At 51.9% G+C, this 18,240-nt stretch overlaps 1 long non-coding RNA gene across 1 annotated transcript; it reads left to right on the forward strand.

The window, feature by feature from the left end:
* Window positions 1-13,312: 13,312 nt before the first annotated feature.
* On the forward strand, window positions 13,313-17,862 carry LOC141276266 (uncharacterized). The gene is made up of 3 exons (XR_012325536.1): window positions 13,313-14,135; window positions 16,689-16,911; window positions 17,640-17,862. It is a non-coding gene; the product is annotated as an uncharacterized lncRNA (long non-coding RNA).
* The last annotated feature ends 378 nt before the right edge of the window (window positions 17,863-18,240 follow it).

An 18,240-nucleotide genomic window follows, 5' to 3' on the forward strand; every position in this document is an offset into this window, starting at 1 on the left:
TACATTTTTGTTGCTACTGGAAAAAGTATCCTTTTTTCCAATACTCTTTTTTACTGAGGTAGAGTTACATATGTTACATATACAGACTACAGTTGTACAGTTTGATGTGTTTCCACAATTGCACTTAGCTGTGTAATAATCACCACCTCTAACAAAATGTAGAACATTTTCATTAACTCCAATGTTCCCTCATGTCCTTTTCTAGTCAATTTCCCCCTGCCCCGGAGACAATCACTCTTCTAATTTCTATCCAAAAATTTCCTTTTAAAATAGTTTTTAACTGTTTGTGGTTGTTCAATACATATTTTTATAGAGTCCTAATCCTACCCTTTCATTTCCGTGAAGCACGCATTTCCCCCAGTGCACATGCTCATACGTATTATTGATGTTTCATGTGAGTTTCAGACACTCTCCTGAGAGTGTCTGGGGACTGGGGCAGAGAAGGCCTGTGTAGATGCTGGGTCTGCGGTGGAGATCTACACTCACGCTCTCGGCAAAGGCCCATGAAGGTTTTCCTTAGCTTTCTGATACTTAGAAAATCAGTGATAAGTATTGGTAAACTCATGCCATTACCCTTAATTCATGACCTCAGAGGAAGATAGGAATTTGGTATTATCATCCTAACATCAGGCTTATCTACATGTAGCCACTGACTCAGACATCTGGATCAAGACTGTTCGCGGGTGAATGAACACTCTTGTGGGTACAGACATCTAGTCATAACATACTAGTCATAACATCTAGTCATAACATACACTTGACTCACCAGCCCCCATTCTCTGGGCTGCAAGAAGGGGAGCAACTGTGGGCACTTGAGCTCAAGCTTCAGTTTCATGATCTGTGAAATGGAGATAATTTCAATTTAGATTTGGTTAGTGTTCAAGGTGCTTCTGTGGGAGTGGGTATTCGCCCCATTTTACAGATGATGAAACTGAGGCTTGTGGAGGTTAAGCAACGAATGCGAATGGCATCACAACTCCCTGCCCACTTACCGCACGGGGTTGCCCTAAAGACCAGGTGAAAGCACGGATGGGAAAGTGCCCTGAGCGGAGTTGAGTTTGCACAACTATTGAAGTGAGTCCTGGTGGGTTGTCTCACACCTGCCGTCCCTGCCGGCTCCCAGCCGAGCACGTAAGTAAGAAGAGAGGGAAGCACCTGCCAAGCAGATGTGCTTGTCAGCATCCGCATCATCCTTGCTGCCTCTGCCCTTGTTTGTCGCGTGCCAGCATTGTGCAAGGCCTGATCACGCGTTTGCTCAACTGGGAGCTGGAAGCCCTTTGCCCATGGCCGGTAAGGCCTGTAATCTGGCCACTGGCCGCTGCCAGTGGCCTCACTGACCCCAGCCTCTTCCACCCTCTCACTATCCAGCCTCAGAGCCTTCCGCTGGGCTGGGAATGTCAGGCATGTCTGCGCCTCCCCCCCAGTCCCGTGCTCCTCTTCCCGCCTGGGACTCTGCCCCCCAGGAGTTCCTGTGTCCTGCACTCTCACTGGTCTTTACTCAAAGAGGCTCTCCTGACCCCGTCTCTGAACCAGTGCTCTCCCCCGAGTTCCAGCCACTTTCCACCTCCTCACCCAGCTTTACTTTTCTTTACTAAACTTCCCACTGCCTGGCACGATAGTATATCCCCACCTGTGACTGTCTACTCCCCGCATAGAATGTAAGCTCCGTGAGGGCGGGGAACCAGCTGCATTTGTTCACTGTTGCTTCCCACACCTAGAACAGGGCCTGACATTGCAGGACTTCGATAAGTTTGTGTTGTTGGTGAATAATAGCGAAATCACCACTGTCACTGAACACTATGGAATGAGTTCAGGCTCCATAACTACCAAATCACTGGCCCCGTGAATCTTATTTCCACTTACGCATCTTTGGGGGCTCTCAGTCCAGGGGGCCCCATGGAGACCCTCTAACGCAGGGAGAGCAGGGGCCCCAGTGAATGATCTTTTTGGAGAGAACCGTGGCCAGCCCCTCACATAGGCTCTACTCCAGAGCCCAGCTAGGGTTGGAGGTGGTCCCATGCTAGACGTGGCGCCTTGGTGGAAAAACTCAGAAAACTCCAATATTTCTATCAGGACAGTTCATGGACCAGTCAAGTGCAGACAGTTGAACCAAAGAAAAACCAGTAAAATCAAGTAAGCCAGTAGGAAAGCAAGAAGTCATGTGAGTCAGTCCTGAGGTAGCCCTGAGAGAAACTGGCAACCTTGGAGGGAGAAAGAAGCATTAAAAAAAAATTAAACTCAAATTCAAATCAAACATAAATATAATGGCTTTAATTCACCTTCTGGGTCAAGTGTCATCTGAGCCAGAAGAAAGCGTTTCAGGAGAGTTTCCCAGAACAGCCTGCTGACGTCATGAGGCTGGGGGGCGGGGCTGGATCGGTGTGTGTGTGTGCGCGCGCGCGCGTGCGCGTACCTGTATCAACTGCATTCGGCTCCGGGGTCTCCAGGGCTCAGCAGACTCACCGTGGGCTTTATTTCGTGCATTGCGCCCCCCTGACAAATACTAAGGAATTGCAGCGGGGGAGGTGCAGGGGTGTCTGCTGCCTCCCCCTTCTCAGAGCCCTCCTGCTGTCTAGGGTCTGCCCTCTGCGCCCCCTCACTGAAGGCGGGGGAAGTGGCGGGTGTCCAAGGTCACTGTAACCCCTACTGGCATCACCTTTGCCTAGGCCTGTCCTCTGTAACCCGAGTCTCAGGACTGACTAGAAATCCCAATCTTCCTTCTCCTCCCCCACTACTAACAATTTCCAGAATCTACAGGATTGGAGAGTGGGCCTCTCTAGGAGTATATTGGGGCCTCTTCCCCTGCCTTTTATTTTGTGATTTTTTAATCTGGTGAAATGGGGTTAAAATCAGTGTGACTCTGTGCTCCAGTTTGCCGGGAACAGGCCTGATTTATGCCTGTTGATAGCTCCCGTTTTACTTTCAGAGTGTTCCTGTTTCAGCAATATGGTCACCTTGGTTAAAAGGATTATCAAAGGCCACCTGGAAGGGGGAAGAACTTAGCCAAGGGCAGCCTTGGATAAGAGGGAAGTTTGTCCCACCCTTGGCCTTGGCCTGGCAGAGGGACAGGGTCTGATTTCTATGAGCTTCCTGTCCTTCGTGGAAAGAGCTAGGCGGGCCCACCTATTCCCATCCTGCTGCCCGCCTGTCACTGAGCAGCCCTGACGGTTCTGACTTGGAATCATGTTGCAGCCTGTGTGAGAGCCCGGGTCAGGAAACGCCCCACTGGTTCCTGGAATCAGAAGGTCCTCCTTTCTGAGAGCTTTGCCTCTTTGGCATTTTCTGGGGATCATTTTCTCCTCCATCCCATCTCCCTTCTGCCCTGAACTGCTGTGAAAATGAAACAGGAGAGCTGGGGACTGACTTGGGGATCCTCTTGGGACCCATTTTCAGACCAGGAGGTGAGGTTGGGAGAGGTCACTGACCAATGTCCCTCTGCCGAGTGTCCGCTGTGTGCCAGGCCCTGCTATCAGCACGGGCAGGGTGTTGAGTGGTGGTAAAGACAGACGCCCCTGCCCCACGGGACTGTCATTCTGGTGAGGCGGGCAAACAAAACCAGATGCAAATAAGAAGAAAACTGGCATCAGGATAAATGCCGTGGCGATCAGTCACATGGTGTGAAGTGGAGTGGTTGGTGGCAGGAGGGTGAGTCGAAGATGGTCTTGACCTTCCAGCTGAGACTTGAATGAGGAGAAACAGCTGAACGACAAGGGGGAGCTTGCTAGCAAGGGCAAGGGAGCAGCCTGGTCGAGGTCTGCGCCGGGAGAAGCCTGATGTGCTTGGTGAGTAGAAAGAAAGACCTGTGTGGCTGACGTGACAGGTAGCAGGGTGGAGATGAGCGGGTAAGGGATGCAGCTGTCGGGTAGGCAGGGCTAGGGCAGGCAGAGCGTTTTAAGCCAGGGAAGTTTGGGATGTTTCTCTGGATGTGATGAAGAGTCTGGAGCAGGGGTTTGACTTGACCTCTAGGGCCACAGGAGCGGAAGCTAGGAGGCCACCTTGGGAGGCTGCTGCGTGTCCAGGTGGCTTGAACTATGGTGACAGTGAGGGGAGGGAAGCGGTCTGGCCTGGGATATGATATGGAGGTATGTCCAATGGGACTTAGAGCTGGTGGGCTGGGGCAGTAAAGAGTGAGAGGAATCCAGAGAGGCCCTGCACCTCTGCCTTGCAGATTCACCCCGTGGAGTAAAGCTACACGCATCACCATCACACCAGCCATACTGCAGTCAGCACTGGCCCGAGCCAGGACTGTGACACCCCTTGACCATCTGTCTTTTTTTTTTTTTTAACCCACGTTTGTTTATTTATTTATTTTTGGCTGTGTTGGGTCTTCGTTTCTGTGTGAGGGCTTTCTCTAGTTGTGGCAAGTGGGGGCCACTCTTCATCGCGGTGCACGGGCCTCTCATTATCGCGGCCTCTCTTGTTGCAGAGCACAGGCTCCGGACGCGCAGGCTCAGCAGCCGTGGCTCACAGGCCCAGCTGCTCCGCGGCATGTGGGATCTTCCCAGACCAGGGCTCGAACCCGTGTCCCCTGCATTGGCAGGCGAACTCTCAACCACTGCGCCACCAGGGAAGCCCACCATCTGTCTTCTTGCTCCTGCCCTCCAGGACTCTGCTGGCCTTCCCTTAAGTGGAAGCTCCATAATAGAAGAAACTAATCCAGGATCCTGCACTAATAAGAACGGGCAACTTGGAGGGAATGTGTGTGTAGTTTTATTTGTGGCCTTTGGTAAATTTACCTTTTCCTAAAGTATTTTCCAGATGACAGTGATACTGTGAGATGCTCTGCAGTTACACCTGCACACTACTCCCTCCTCGTCGAGCCCATGAACATGTATCATCATATTCAAGGCTCTGAGAAGTTCTGCAGCAAGCGTGCCTATTTCTCTTTCCCAAACTCCATTTACCATGGAACCCCTTTTATTAACCGTGTATTGGCATCCTGAGGACCTGGTGCTCTGCAGACGATGCTCGGGAACACTGAACTAACCCATCGTTGCCGCAAACAGTCAAGCCCAAGGCAGAGTGGAGGCAGGCTGGTCCCCCAAACCATGCCTCCTACCGCAGGCTCGAGTACAGAGCCACGCTGTTGTCCTGAGTGGGGAGGGGAGATGTGCTCCTCCCCACCCTGAATCTGTCAGGTCAGCCCTGCAGCTCAAGCCCCTCAGGGCTGCTTGGAGAAAGTTCCATTGGCTTCTGTCTGCACCATCTCCTCACAGGCTCACTTGTTGTAAGGGAGGCTGGAGAGCCAGCATCATCTCTGACTCTGCCCCTAAACTGCCTTGAGCAGGCATCCTCACCTGCTAGGAAATCTAAACTGTGCAAATAGACATATTGGGGTGCAGGGTGCTCACAGCCCGTCAGGAGCAGCCAGGACCCCTGCGTCGTGCATTCGGGATGCATCCGGCACCTGCACGTGTTATCCAGGAAGGACGAGGTGGCGACAGTGGGATTGGTGTCCTCTAGGCGGGTTGTGTGAGCCAGGTGGGGCGGCTGAGGGCTGAGCGGCAGTGGGCAGCCTTTCCTGCTGGCCTCTAATTCTTGCATTGCGTTCACATTCCTCCCCTGAAGCCCCTCTGGGCCCTGTCTGGTGGCGTGTGAGGGCACAGAGGAGATGCTCCTTGGGGTAGAGTCAGTCCCCGCCCATCCAGCTGGCCTTGAGTCCCACATCCAGGGCTGTATTCCAGGTCCAATACTAGGGAAAGGCAGCTCAAAGTCCCTTGGGCCTGCCATTGCTGGTTGTGAGATGTCAGTTAGAGAAATCTGCAGTTATGCCCTCCGAGAAGCCAGGAGGAAGCTGTCCTGAGGCTCAGAACCCTGGGAGCAGCGGCAGCAAAGAGGACACTTCGGTAGCCCTGGGCAGCTCTGGACAGTCTGTCTCCGGTGCACTCCCGCCACACACCTGCCAAGCAGGCAGGAGGCGCTTACTTCCTGGTCTCCGCCCGAGGAAGTGGAAATTCAGGGAGTGACGATGAGGCTCGTGCAGGGCTGGAGCGGGGTCAGACCCGGGCTCTCTCACCCTGACCCAGAGCGCTCCCTCGCAGCCGTGCAAGCAGGAGGTTTGGCTAACAGGGGGACTGTGGGGTACCGTGGCCTCACGCAGCTGAGCAGGCAGCTCCTGGAGGAGGTCATGGGCTTGCGCAGTGGGTGCAGGGAACACCCTTATGCCTGACTGAGCATTACCCACAGCCCCCGTCCTCAACAAGAGCACATTTGCTTGGACCCCCTTGAAGGAAATAACACTGCAGAAAAACTGGAAATGGGGCCAATGAATGAGCCCTGGACCCAGCTTCTAAATGCTTCTGGGTATACCCACAAATAGGTGTGTGAGCTCGGAGAGATCACTTACTCTCTCTGGGCCTCGGTTTCTAGAACCAGCAAATGGCAGTAATATTTGTCCTAATTACGACACAGAACTATTGTGAGGATCAGAGAAAGCAATGGGTGTGAAGGCAAACTTCACAAGGTTCAGCATTTTCTCATTATTCAGGAGCCAGATGGCATTAAGCCAGTGTTTTCACAGCTTCCCCCACTACTATCCCCCCGTCTGGTTCCATTAAAATCAACTCAAAAGTTCCCAAGGGATGATTTCACTTCTTGATTGTCCAGAAACTTGACTTTATCTTTTCTCCTACTGGCTGATCTGGGGTGGTTTTCCAGAATGTAAACTTGCCCACAAATTGTAAACAAGTTCAAGTAGATCAACTCCAGGGCACAAGGTGGGGAACAAAGAGTGCGAGGGATTGGGTTGAACTTGCTGGGGACACGAGGATATGAAGTCTCAGGAGGTTTACGCCATCTTTGCAGCACTTCCTTCTGCTACTATACGTGGATGACGATACGTAGAGCCTCTGTGTAGGAACAGGACTCATTACAGTGCTCTAGGAAGTGTTTCTCAAAGCGGACTCCTTTGAAATACTCAGTGATAAAGGGTTTGGTCCCTGGTCACATCCCTTTGGGAAGCTTCTGAATCAGCATACTACCTCATCCTCTTACAAATGACCAGTGAGCATTTATCTTTTTAAAGCTCTGGGAAGTCCCACAGTTAAGAAACCTACACCTTTAACTTGGTATCTGCCAAACGTACTTCGCTAGGAAACCCCAGCCCATGCTTCAGCCCAGGAGCATCTGCGGAGGCGCTGGGGACCAACTGCGTGCACAGGATTTAACACCAGTCCAGCTAATTTGGGGTTAGGTTTGTCTGGGAATTCCAGACCGTAAATAGGCTCCTTACAGCTGGAGGCATCACATGCTCTGAGACCCAGAGACGGAGCTGACCTTACGTCAACTGTGTGGGCTGCTTCTGGGGGCTGGGAGGCTCCTGGGGTGGAGAGAGTGCTCTCGGGTGGCCTTGGCCTGCAGCTGCTTGAAGCAGGATTTAGGTTCCCAGCCAGAGTTTGAAGTTAGGTTGCGGCAGTGAGGGCGCTGAATCCTAGCCACTAGACCACCAGGGACCAGTGGCCACTGACAAGGCCCTGTGTAGGTCAGCTGTGTAGAAATGAATTTCCACACAGAGGTGGAAAGTAGTGAAACAAGTACAGGGTTTATTAGGAGGAAAAAGAGTACTGGGGGTAGACACACGGGCAGGCTCAGAGAGAGAGGTGCCTCGTGGTAGTTTGAATCACTTTTACGGGGTGTTTCTTCCGGATTTCCTTTGGTCAGTCATCTTGCTTTGCATGGTTCTGAGTCCATATTTGGTTTGTCTCAGGGTCCTCCCATGTGTGCGTGCGTCTCTTGGCCAAGACGGATTCTAGTGAAGAGGCCTATGGGTAGGTTGACATCACCTAATATGCGGTGGCGCCCCCTCTCTTTTTGACCTTCAAGGAGCCTTTCTGCACATGTGTAGTCGGGAAAGTCTCCCTGACTTCGAGAATGAGGAATATGTGGTCTTTTATCTCTTATCTGGGCAGGGCTCAGCTTCTCTTCCCTCCTGCTATTTTGGAGTACCTGTCCACAGGGGACGAACTCCAGCTACTCAGCCTGGGGCCCATCTATCTCCTGCCTCAGGAGGTTTTGGACTCCTGCAGTAGACAGTCCGTCTGGGACAGAGACAGGGGCTGAAGGGTGAGGGGGGGCAGGTGCAAGGGTCTGGTGGCAATGGTAGCTTGGTGGTGGGTCTGGCCGCGTGTTTAAATCCTGCCTCCGCTACAAGTGAGCTCTGTGAGTTTGGGCAAGCCCCTTCCACTCTCTGTGCCTCTCGTTCTTTATCTGAAAGGGGGGATGATGATAATAATAATTCCTGCCCTACTGGGTGCTGGGAGCTCTGAGGGCCTGCCGAGCAAGGTTTCAATAGACGCAAGAGGGAAGAGATGTGGGAACATGTGTATATGCATAACTGATTCACTTTGTTATAAAGCAGAAACTAACACACCATTGTAAAGCAATTATCCTCCAATAAAGATGTTAAAAAATAAATACATAAATGCCAGCTATTCTCTTTGTGCAAATCCTTTTTTACTTTCTCTCCCACCTTTCAAGCAGCTTCCTCCTCAGGTGCCTCACTGGAATACCGGAGTCGGCCCATTTGGGGCAGCTGAGGGAGATGCCACTTTAGAAACCAGGATACGAAGTGGTCGGGAGGCAAGTGCCAGGCGAGGGCTAATCCCATCTCCCGCTGTCCCTTGTGAGGCCTCGCGCTTCAGGTCTAGCTCAGGTCGTCTGTGTTGCCGCCTAAGAGTGTTTTGTTGTTGAAAGAGCTTCTCACAGGCTTTCTGAGGTGCAGGTGCAGGCGATGTAGCAGCATTCCCGCGACGGCCGGCAGGCTCTCAGCCCAGGCCAAACAGCCTCCCCGCAACGCCCCGCCACTCACATCACGGGGGACCCTTCACTGTCCTGTTGACCAGTGGCCCATGGAGAAGGACACCAGAAGAGAGGTGACAGGCTCTGCTCTTGTGGCTTCTGGTAGCTGGGACAGCCCTGAGCTGAGGTAGGAGGATCTGAAGGGGCCCAAAGGCTCTGTTAACTAAAACGTAGCCATCTAAGTGCCCAGAATTCCTCCGTTAGAAAGAATCTTTGGATTAAGGCCATTGGGCCTCCAAACAGGTCCTCCATGTGCGTACATGCACCGGGGCAGACAGCAGGTGCAGCAAAATATCACTACAGCTTCTGGGGCTGGACCAATAGGACACCGGCGGATAAATGCTGAGAACACTGCACAAGAATCAGAGGCGGAAGAGGCCTCAGAGGACAAGGCCAGGTGGAACGGCCCCGGTGGGGGGCAGGGGGCACCCAGAGGCCAGGGAAGGGGCTAGGAGGCCAGCTTTCCAGTTCCAGCTGTGCCATTATCTTGAGGGTGAAAAACTGACCCTGTGGGTCAAAGATGGGGGCCTCTCCTGGGTAAAGCGAGGCAGCAGTTCAGACCATCCCTAAGGTTAGACCTGGGGGGGACTCGGTTAACTCTCAGGTTTTCTGGTTCTCTGCGGCCAAAAGCACTGGGACAATGAAGCACCAGGGTGGCCGGAGGGGACAAGGGTGGGAGTGTGAAGAGGCTGCCACTGGGAGGTGATGGAGGCGATCATGGTCCGAGGGAAGCTCAAGGCCAGGCAGAGCCCTGGCAGGCAGGGCGCGGGGAGGCTCCGGGAGGCCCTGGCTGCGGCCCAGCGTCGCCTCTGCCCTGCCCACCCTGCTCCGGGCTTCCCTGGTGGTGTAGTTGTTGAGAGTCCACCTGCCGATGCAGGGGACACGGGTTCGTGTCCCGGTCCGGGAAGATCCCACATGCCGCGGAGCGGCTGCGCCCGTGAGCCATGGCCGCTGAGCCTGCGCGTCCGGAGCCTGTGGAGCAAAAAAATGTTATTAATAAGTTTTATAAAAAAAACAATATAGATAGATATGTGTCACACTGTATAAAAGGCATTGAAACCATGTGTATGGTTGTAGGTTCTATTTTCTCTACCAGATTAACCAGCCATGATGGAGTTAAGAGAGTTAGTATCATTCATATTTTTTTGGAATACTTCAAAGTACAAAAAGCAGTATTAATATTTTAAGTGCAAAGAAAGCTTATAATAAAACAGACTTTAAAAATCTGTACATCAAGGATATTTTTCAGGCCTTCCTGTGTGCATAGCACGGATATAGAAAGAGAAGGGGAACTGCCTAGAGAGGACCCATCACATCAAGTGTTACAGGTCTGGCCCATTTCAGCTTGCAGGACCATCTCCTCTGTTCTCAAGGGGAAAGTGTGGATCAAGTTGAAGAGGGCCACAGGCGTCACCAGGGAGACATAGCGCTACTTGCCCATGCCGCGCTTATCCACTAGCACCATACTGAAGGAGTAGAGTGGGATTCTCAGCGACAGCCTGAGCTGCAGAGCTAGGGCTGGAGGCATCATCTTTGCTCCCATCCTGCCGACGAGGGTCGGGAACACACCTGCCAGCTCCACTGCGGTGATGTGTGGCAGATCCAGGGCACACTGTGCTTGCCGCAGCAGCCCCAGCTGCGGCCGGTAGAGGAGGTTTCGGGCTGTGGGCGTGGACAAAACGAGCAGTCTTCTTTTCTCATAAAACTGATCCAGAAGCGCAGCTGCTGTTCTGACGCCGACATTGACATTCGTGGCTTCAAAGCCAGCAGCATAGCATCTTCCAGCCTCTCTCCGGGCCCCTCCCGTGGCGGTGGAGGCCGGGCTCAGGTTTCCCGGGGTGAGCGGTGGCCCGAGGCCCACCGGCCAATCTCCGCTCGGCTCCCTTCGCGCGCGCCTCGGGGGCCTCTCCTTGCCCCGCCCGGCTCGGCCTGCTTCCCTCTCTCCCTTCCCTGCGCCCTCCCCAGCCCGTCCGCACCTCCTTTTCTCCGCATCTCTCTTCCTCCCCCATCTCCAGCGAGGAAACCTAAGACCCCGTGTTTCCTGTCGTGGTTTTGTCCTCGCGGAGGGCAGATCTCCCACGTCCCTGTCTCTCCTGAACTTTCCCCTCCGCCCCACAAGCGATGGCCTGGCGATACAGGCAACCGCTCTCTCCTGACTGGGGGCCCGGCAGCCTGATGGGGCTGGGGGCTGCTGCTGAGCGGCCCTTAACACAGCTGTTCAGGACACCCCCAGGTGACGGGAAGGTGACGCACCCTGAGTTAGCCACCACAAAGAGAAAGCTGAGGTTCTCCTGGGCTTGACAGAAATCGGGCTGACTTCCGGGAGGAGGAGGATCAGGCTTGGGCGGAACTAGACAGACCTTTCTTATACCAAACCTGGAGTCCGGATGTTTTGGGAGAGAGGTGTCCAAGGTTGGAACTTTTTGGGAGGAGAGTCTTGGGAGGTTTTAGAAGTGAGGTCCTGGGGCTCCCCTGGTGGCGCAGTGGGTGAGAGTCCGCCTGCCGATGCAGGGGACACGGGTTAGTGCGCCGGTCCGGGAAGATCCCACATGCCGCGGAGCGGCTGGGCCCGTGAGCCATGGCCACTGAGCCTGCGCATCCGGAGCCTGTGCTCCACAACGGGAGAGGCCACAACAGCGAGAGGATCGCGTACCGCAGAGTAAAAAAGAAGTGAGGTCCCTGTAGATTCCTTTCAGGAACGTCTGGGGCTATATTTCAGCTTATTTTGCTCAGCTATAAAAGGCATTCTGGGAGGTCAGCAGATCAGCTTTGAGAATTTACAAAACAGCAAGAGAAAGAGATAAAATACCACCCTACGAGGGGCGTGACCTCTGGAATGGCACCCCGTGCTGGAGAGACCACCCTGCCTACAGCCTGCAAGCCAGGGCAGCTGCTTTCTGCCAGCTCAGCTGTTGATGGGAGCCATGATCTTGGGCGAACGATTTCCCTCTCTGGGTCTCAGGGTTCCAGGTGGAGAAGGGGTTAGGCCTTCCAGGCTTCCAAGGATGGAATTTCCTGTGGACCGCAAAGGGGGGTCTCTAACACGCCCCTCCTGGCCGATCACAGCCTCTGCATCTGTGCGCTGTTTATTTTCTCTTCCTTTAGAATGAACTTAACTCATAGGAATGTTGCTGATAATTGCCCCCCTTCTCCCGGGTTTTATTGTTACTTGAAGATGCTCATTAAGTATCTGGGGAATGAGGCCTGGCAGATGTGCAGGACTTGGAGGGTTGGACTCAGTGTTGGAGAAAGAGCCCTGGATGGAGCACAGAGCTGGCTCCTCAAGGGTTCTGGGTGCCCACTGTGGGCCCTGGGCCTTCCATCACCTGGCCTGTGTGTGCCCGAGCTTCTGCCGCCTTCCCTGGTTCTCTCCAGGGCAGGCACCTGAGCCATGGGAGAGTCCCCTGGCCTGGAGCAGGGAGGGGGCGGCTGCTGAGACCTGCACCCCGTCTGCAGGTGGGGCAGCCTGGAGGCAGTGTGGGGAGCCTCAGAATGAGCCCTTGCCTGGAGCAGGGGTGCGGTGCAGGGCTCGGCTGGGAAGCCTGCAGCTGCAGTGTTGGGCACAGCATCCCAAGCAGGAGATAAAGATTTAATGACCGTGGGCATCAGGCACCACTCTGATCCTCTGAGGCCCATCTCAGAGCCCATCTCCTCTATGCAAACCTCTTTTCAAGCAAAAGAAGAAGAGGAAGAGGAAGAGGAGGAAGGAGAAGAAGAAGAAGGAGGAGAAGGGCAACCCTTCCTTAGTTCTCAGCGTGACCGCAACTCTTCTCTGACTCCCATAGTCCAGACCAGATAGCGTATAATTCTGTACCGTCTTGCATTTAATCATTTCAGGGCTTTTCCCATGGGTTCCCAGAGAGGATATGATCACTCCAGGCACCTTCATGTCCTCTACCTGTATGAGAAGCAAAGGAGCCCCTTTCAGAAGTACTGGGGGGTATGCCTGTGGATTTGATGCTTCCACACGCGCACTCCCCACCGCCGCGCACCCCACTCCTCAGCCCCGGGCCTGCCCGCATGTCGCCCTCCTCTCCCTGTTCAGTTGTTCTCAGTACTCGTATTTTCCTTGTGCCATTTGCTTTTTCTCTCCTCTGCTGGTCTCTGGATGGAAATTAAACACGCAGAGGAATTCCCTTCGTTGAATCTCTTCAAGGAGAAAACTACTGTCTCTGCTTCCTGCCTGCATTGCTGTCCACCGCTTGTCGTAAGGACACCGATAGCCCTGGAAGACCCCAGGGGCCGCCGACGGTCAGACATAGTCAGAGACACTCAAGCAATTTTAATCTTCGGTACATTTTATCGCTTTCTGATGCTTCATAAAATTAGAGCCATCCCAGTTCGCTGATTCTCTGATGCTCATGCTGTTAACATCTCTGAAGCTGGGATGCATCTCACTTAAATTGAAGGTAGGCTCTTCCAGAGAGGGCTGCAGTCACTCCTGCTGGGCACCTGAGTACCACTTTAGAGTCTTGGCTTCGGGGTGGTTTTTTGGACCGCATGGGAAGTGTGAATTCAGACCGCAAGCCTGTGTGAGGAGGAGCCTGCAGTTCAAATTTTCAGAGACTTCCTTCCCTTCCCTTCACTCAGTACCGGGATGAACATGAAGTCTCCTTGCTGTTCCCACCGTGAGGCGGGGTCATCACTTGTTACTGGTACACCGAGCCCTCTGCTGTCTCTAAGAGACTCTCCGTGTGGGTTTATTTTCTTTCTCAGGGATGTGTGAAATAATGTTCATCTTACAGTTCCTGATAACTCTGATTTGAAAAAATATGGCTTGTGGTTTCTCTATTAATCAGAACCCCCATCCTCTGGCCATTCCGGGGAGCAGGACAGCTGCTCTGTTAGTAAATCCCAGCATGGCTGTGGTCACTGAGAATTCTGTGGACCAGCACGCGGGTCTACAGATCTCAAGGGGCAGCGCCCGGCAGCCCAGGTGTTCTGAGTCTCCCCAGCACATGTGGGCTGGGCGGTTAGGACCGAGCCCGGCCAGACGAGACACACAGGCACTTGCCAGACCTAGGCTGGGGGTGAGAGTCTGGAATCCCTGCAAGCCCAGCCCCACCCAGAGGTGGCTCAGGGTGAGGTGAACAGGATGGGTGGGAAGGGAACGCGTGTATTGGTTGCATTCTTTCAGGGAGAGACTCGTAGCTCAGCTCAGGTGATGGGGTTTGACCAGGGTGGTGAGAAAGCCCTGGGAGTGACCTCAGTAGCCATGTAGTCATCGGCCCAGTGGTGACCCTCCTGCTTTCACTTCTCCTTCTTGGCTTCCACTGTCATAACCTACCTCCAGGAATGACTGACAACCCAGCGCCTCAGAGCAAGAAGCCGACTGCCAGGTCAGTTAGTCACTGTAAGTGCATAGCGTCCCAGCTGGGCAGGGTTCCCACCCCCTGCCACCCTGAGGACCACTGGTTAGCCTACAAATGCCTGCTTTGGCGGTGGCACCAATTTCTGGCCAATCAGCTGTGGCCTGGGTCACATGGTACATAGCATGGAACCTCCTGGAACCACTTTTTCTCAGGAAGGGGCAGTATTACTGCTCAGGCAATGTGTTCACCCTAAGGTGTAAGTACAAGACCCTGGCAGTTTTGCATGTCATCCTTCCTTGGAGCTTTGAACTTTAGCGAGGGATGTGGAGTTCAGCATGCCGACTTAAAAAATTTATCTTTTACTTTTTAAAAAATGCAGATGTAATTGATATATCACATTATATTAGTTTCAGGTGTACAACGTGATTCAATATTTGTATATACTGCGAACACGCTATCGTTGTTCCACTCTCCTTTTCTTAGATTTCTTAAGGCCCCTCAGTTGTGACCCGACACTTCTATAAATTCCATGGTTTCCACTTCCGAGGGCATCTTCATCGTTTTGAAAAATGGCACAATGGCTCTGTCATGAGTCCACCGTATCAGGCCCATGATCTGTCCAGAAACAATTCTATTCAAATGAGGGATACTGACGTATGTGCCACGGAGAGGCCTGGTTAGGCACGGGTGTTAACCCACAGTCTCCTCAAATATACTTCAGATACCCTTGGTTTACTTTAATAACCTATTCTGATTCTATCAGATATACACTTTCCTATATATTTCTTGAACATATCTCTTTTAAAATATGGCATTTAAAAAACAATACAAAAAACAGAAACATGTTATAAATATTTGTACAATAAGAGAAAAATCACCTACCTCACCACTTAGAGACAACCACTGATGGTATTTTTTTAAATACATACAACAAATACAGTAAAGTACACAAGCCATTAAGTATAGAGCTCAGTGAATCTTTACATATGTGCACATCTGTGTTACCACCACCCCGATAAAAATGTGGACGTTCCCAGCAGCCTAGTACACACCCTCATGGCCCTCTCAGGAGATACTCCTTCCAAAGCTAACCACATTCTGACCTCTGTCATCATGGATTAGTTTTGCCCATTTTTTGAACATCATATACATGGAATCATATAGTATGTAGTTTGATGTCTTTTTTCAAGAACACAGTAGCTGTGAGATTCATCCATATGCCTATAGTAGTTTGTTTTCACTGCTGTGTAGTACTCCATGTATGTATTTCATAATCCCACCATCTTAATATGAACACCATTAGCATTTTAATGGCATTAGTTATCTTTCCTCTGCATGTGTATTTTTAAACAGTTATAAAGCAGTGTACTACAGCTTACAGTGTTTTTTGTCTCTTTATGCTTAACATTTCTGGTCTTAAGAATATTTTATTTTATTTTATTTTATTACCTTTAAAATTTTATTTATTTATTTTTGGCTGCATTGGGTCTTCATTGCTGTGTGAAGGCTTTCTCTAGTTGTGGCGAGCAGGGGCTACTCTTTGTTGTGGTGTGTGGGCTTCTCACTGCGGTGGCTTCTCTTGTTGCGAAGCATGGGCTCTAGGCATGTGGGCTTCAGTAGTTGTGGCACGCAGGCTCAGTAGTTGTGTCTCGCGGGCTCTAGAGCGCAGGCTCAGTAGTTGTGGCGCACGGGCTTAGCTGCTCCGCGGCATGTGGGATCTTCCCGGTCCAGGGCTCGAACCTGTGTCCCCTGCATCGGCAGGCGGATTCTTAACCACTGCACCACCAGGAAAGCCCAAGAATATTTCTATTTTAACCCTGTACTGTGTCTTGAAGAAAAGTTGCTGGAGTTGCTTTACACCCATGTGAAGGCTTCCTCCTATTTGTTGCAAAACAGCCATTTAGAAAGCTCAAAGGGGCTAAACACCACAGTATCCTTCATAACTTGGTCTGTCCTCACTCAGCCATTGTCTTTACACTTGGAGGTCTCGTTTCCTCCCCAGACTGATGGGCCCAGGCCCACATCTGGGAGCTCACGTTCATATGGACACACAGAAGCCTGCGGAACAGAGTTCCTCCCACTTGGCAGATTGCCTCGTCTCAGGGCTGGGCGAATCCACAGTCTTAGGCTCTGAGCTGCCTGTGAGGACCAGACAGCAGGCTTGGTAATGAGCGAGATGCAGTTGGTCCAGGGCAAGCCTGGGATGCTGCTTAATTGCTGGATGCTGCTGGCTGTCCCTGAAGATGCAGGCTTAGAGCCCTGGAGGATGGTGTGACTGTGGTCCCTGCTCCCACATCCCCTTCTTTCCCAGCACCAGGCACATGGCAGACCAGGCACAAATCTAAAGGCTGGCTGGGCTCTGAGTCCTCTTTCATCCGCTGTGGGCCTCAGCTCCTGGGGACTTGGCTTCTCTTTGCAACCTAGAAATGCAGTGTGAGGAACAACGTGTGTGTGCGTGTGTGTGTGCGTGTGTGTGTGTGTGTGTGTCAATAGTCAGCATAGCTTGCTCTTTGCTCTTAGTATCAGCATATTCCCTCATCATGTAATTTCTGATTTTATCTTGTCTTGTGTTTCTAAAAGACTCCAGAGGAACTGCATGTTCAAAGCACAAGTCTGGCTTTTACTTCCCCGCCAGAACCCCTTGTTCTACAACAGCTTTAGGCCTCCTGGATGTGTCTGCATGTCGACTGTGCCAAGACGGGCCAGAGGATGGCTTCGGAGGACCCCATCTCATTACTTTCCTTTGCTCTCACTTGTTGGAACACGGCAGAACTCTGGGGAGAGTGGATGCTGCCGAGCACAGGTAGAAGGGCCTTGTCTTCCTCTGGCCGTGTTCCTGAGAAGTATTACATCCATCTTGTTTCCTTACTGAGGCTCTCAGAGCAGAGGCGCTGGGGTGTATGCGGAGTCTAAGACAGCGTGCCTATCCCTGGGGAAGTAAGGCCAGGGCACAGGACACAGATCTCCCCGCTTGTCTTTGCTCTGTGTGTCTGAGCTGCACCCCACAGCCCTCAGACCTCACTGGTTATGGCCCCAGTCAGTTTATGTCCATGAAAGTGTGGAGGGGAGACTAGAAGCAGCTCCCGGCAGCCCTTGCTCTGTCAGCCGGGAAAGGTTGGGGGCAGCTGGGCACTCTCGAATAAATACAGGGTCCACGGTGAAAAAGAGGAGCCCCCGGGCTCCAAGTGTCCATGACGGCGAAGCACAAGGAGTATGAATGTTGCCCCACCTTCTCTCTGCTCCAGACTGTGTCCCAGCCTCTCTCCCCATGCCCTCACCTGGTAGGGCCCAGCGCTCACCACCTCAGTGGGGCCTGTGGTCTGTTACCAGCAGCTCAGAGACTGTGTAGCACTGGACTCCCTAGGCTCGGGGCCTCTGCATCTGCCATGTTTTCACTGAGGAGAAATACAGGGCGGTGTCCTTGGCCAGAGGGACCTGGAGCATTGGCTAGCAGGTGGGACAGATTTTTGGTCCCCCAGCTGCTGCCCTAGGTTTCTTTCTGCTGGCTCCTTCTCTCCTTTCAATTCCCAGGAAGTGAGAAAGACCAAGAGTTCGGCCAACTCTGCTGAGAGAAGCATCTTGGAGATGCTGCTGAGAAAGGGACCGAGGCAGCACAGGCCTGTAGCACCACCTAGGGGAAGAAATGCCCCTGGGCTCGCCGCTGGCGCAAGCAGACTCCTCATTGCAAATCGACACAATTTATGAAAATGCAGGATTCACTTGAAGAATAAAAAATGAGATGAACAGAAAGGAAAAGGAGAGTCATTGTTCATTTCATAAAAATTATTTCAATTATTTCTCAATTACAAAGGCATTCCTTTTCAGTTAGGGTACCTTTAAAAATGTATGTTCCCATTCTTCATTTTAAGTTATTCAATTTAGTAAGGAATTTACATTTTTTTTCCATGAAGTTTTAAGAGATGACACTTATATAAAATTATAAAACTTGTGAAAGAACTGGATCACTCTCCAAAAGGGCAGTATAGATATACCTGGTTTTATAGATTATTCTTATTCTCATTAAAATTTTTAAGTCATAAAAATGAAAACCTCAGAGTGTTAATAGAAGGAAAATTTTCTTGTTTGAATCTATCTAGGATGGAGGCCACTAGTTCTTTTTTTTAACTTTTTA

This window comes from Tursiops truncatus, chromosome 13 (assembly GCF_011762595.2).
Source record: "Tursiops truncatus isolate mTurTru1 chromosome 13, mTurTru1.mat.Y, whole genome shotgun sequence".
Lineage (NCBI taxonomy): Eukaryota > Metazoa > Chordata > Mammalia > Artiodactyla > Delphinidae > Tursiops > Tursiops truncatus.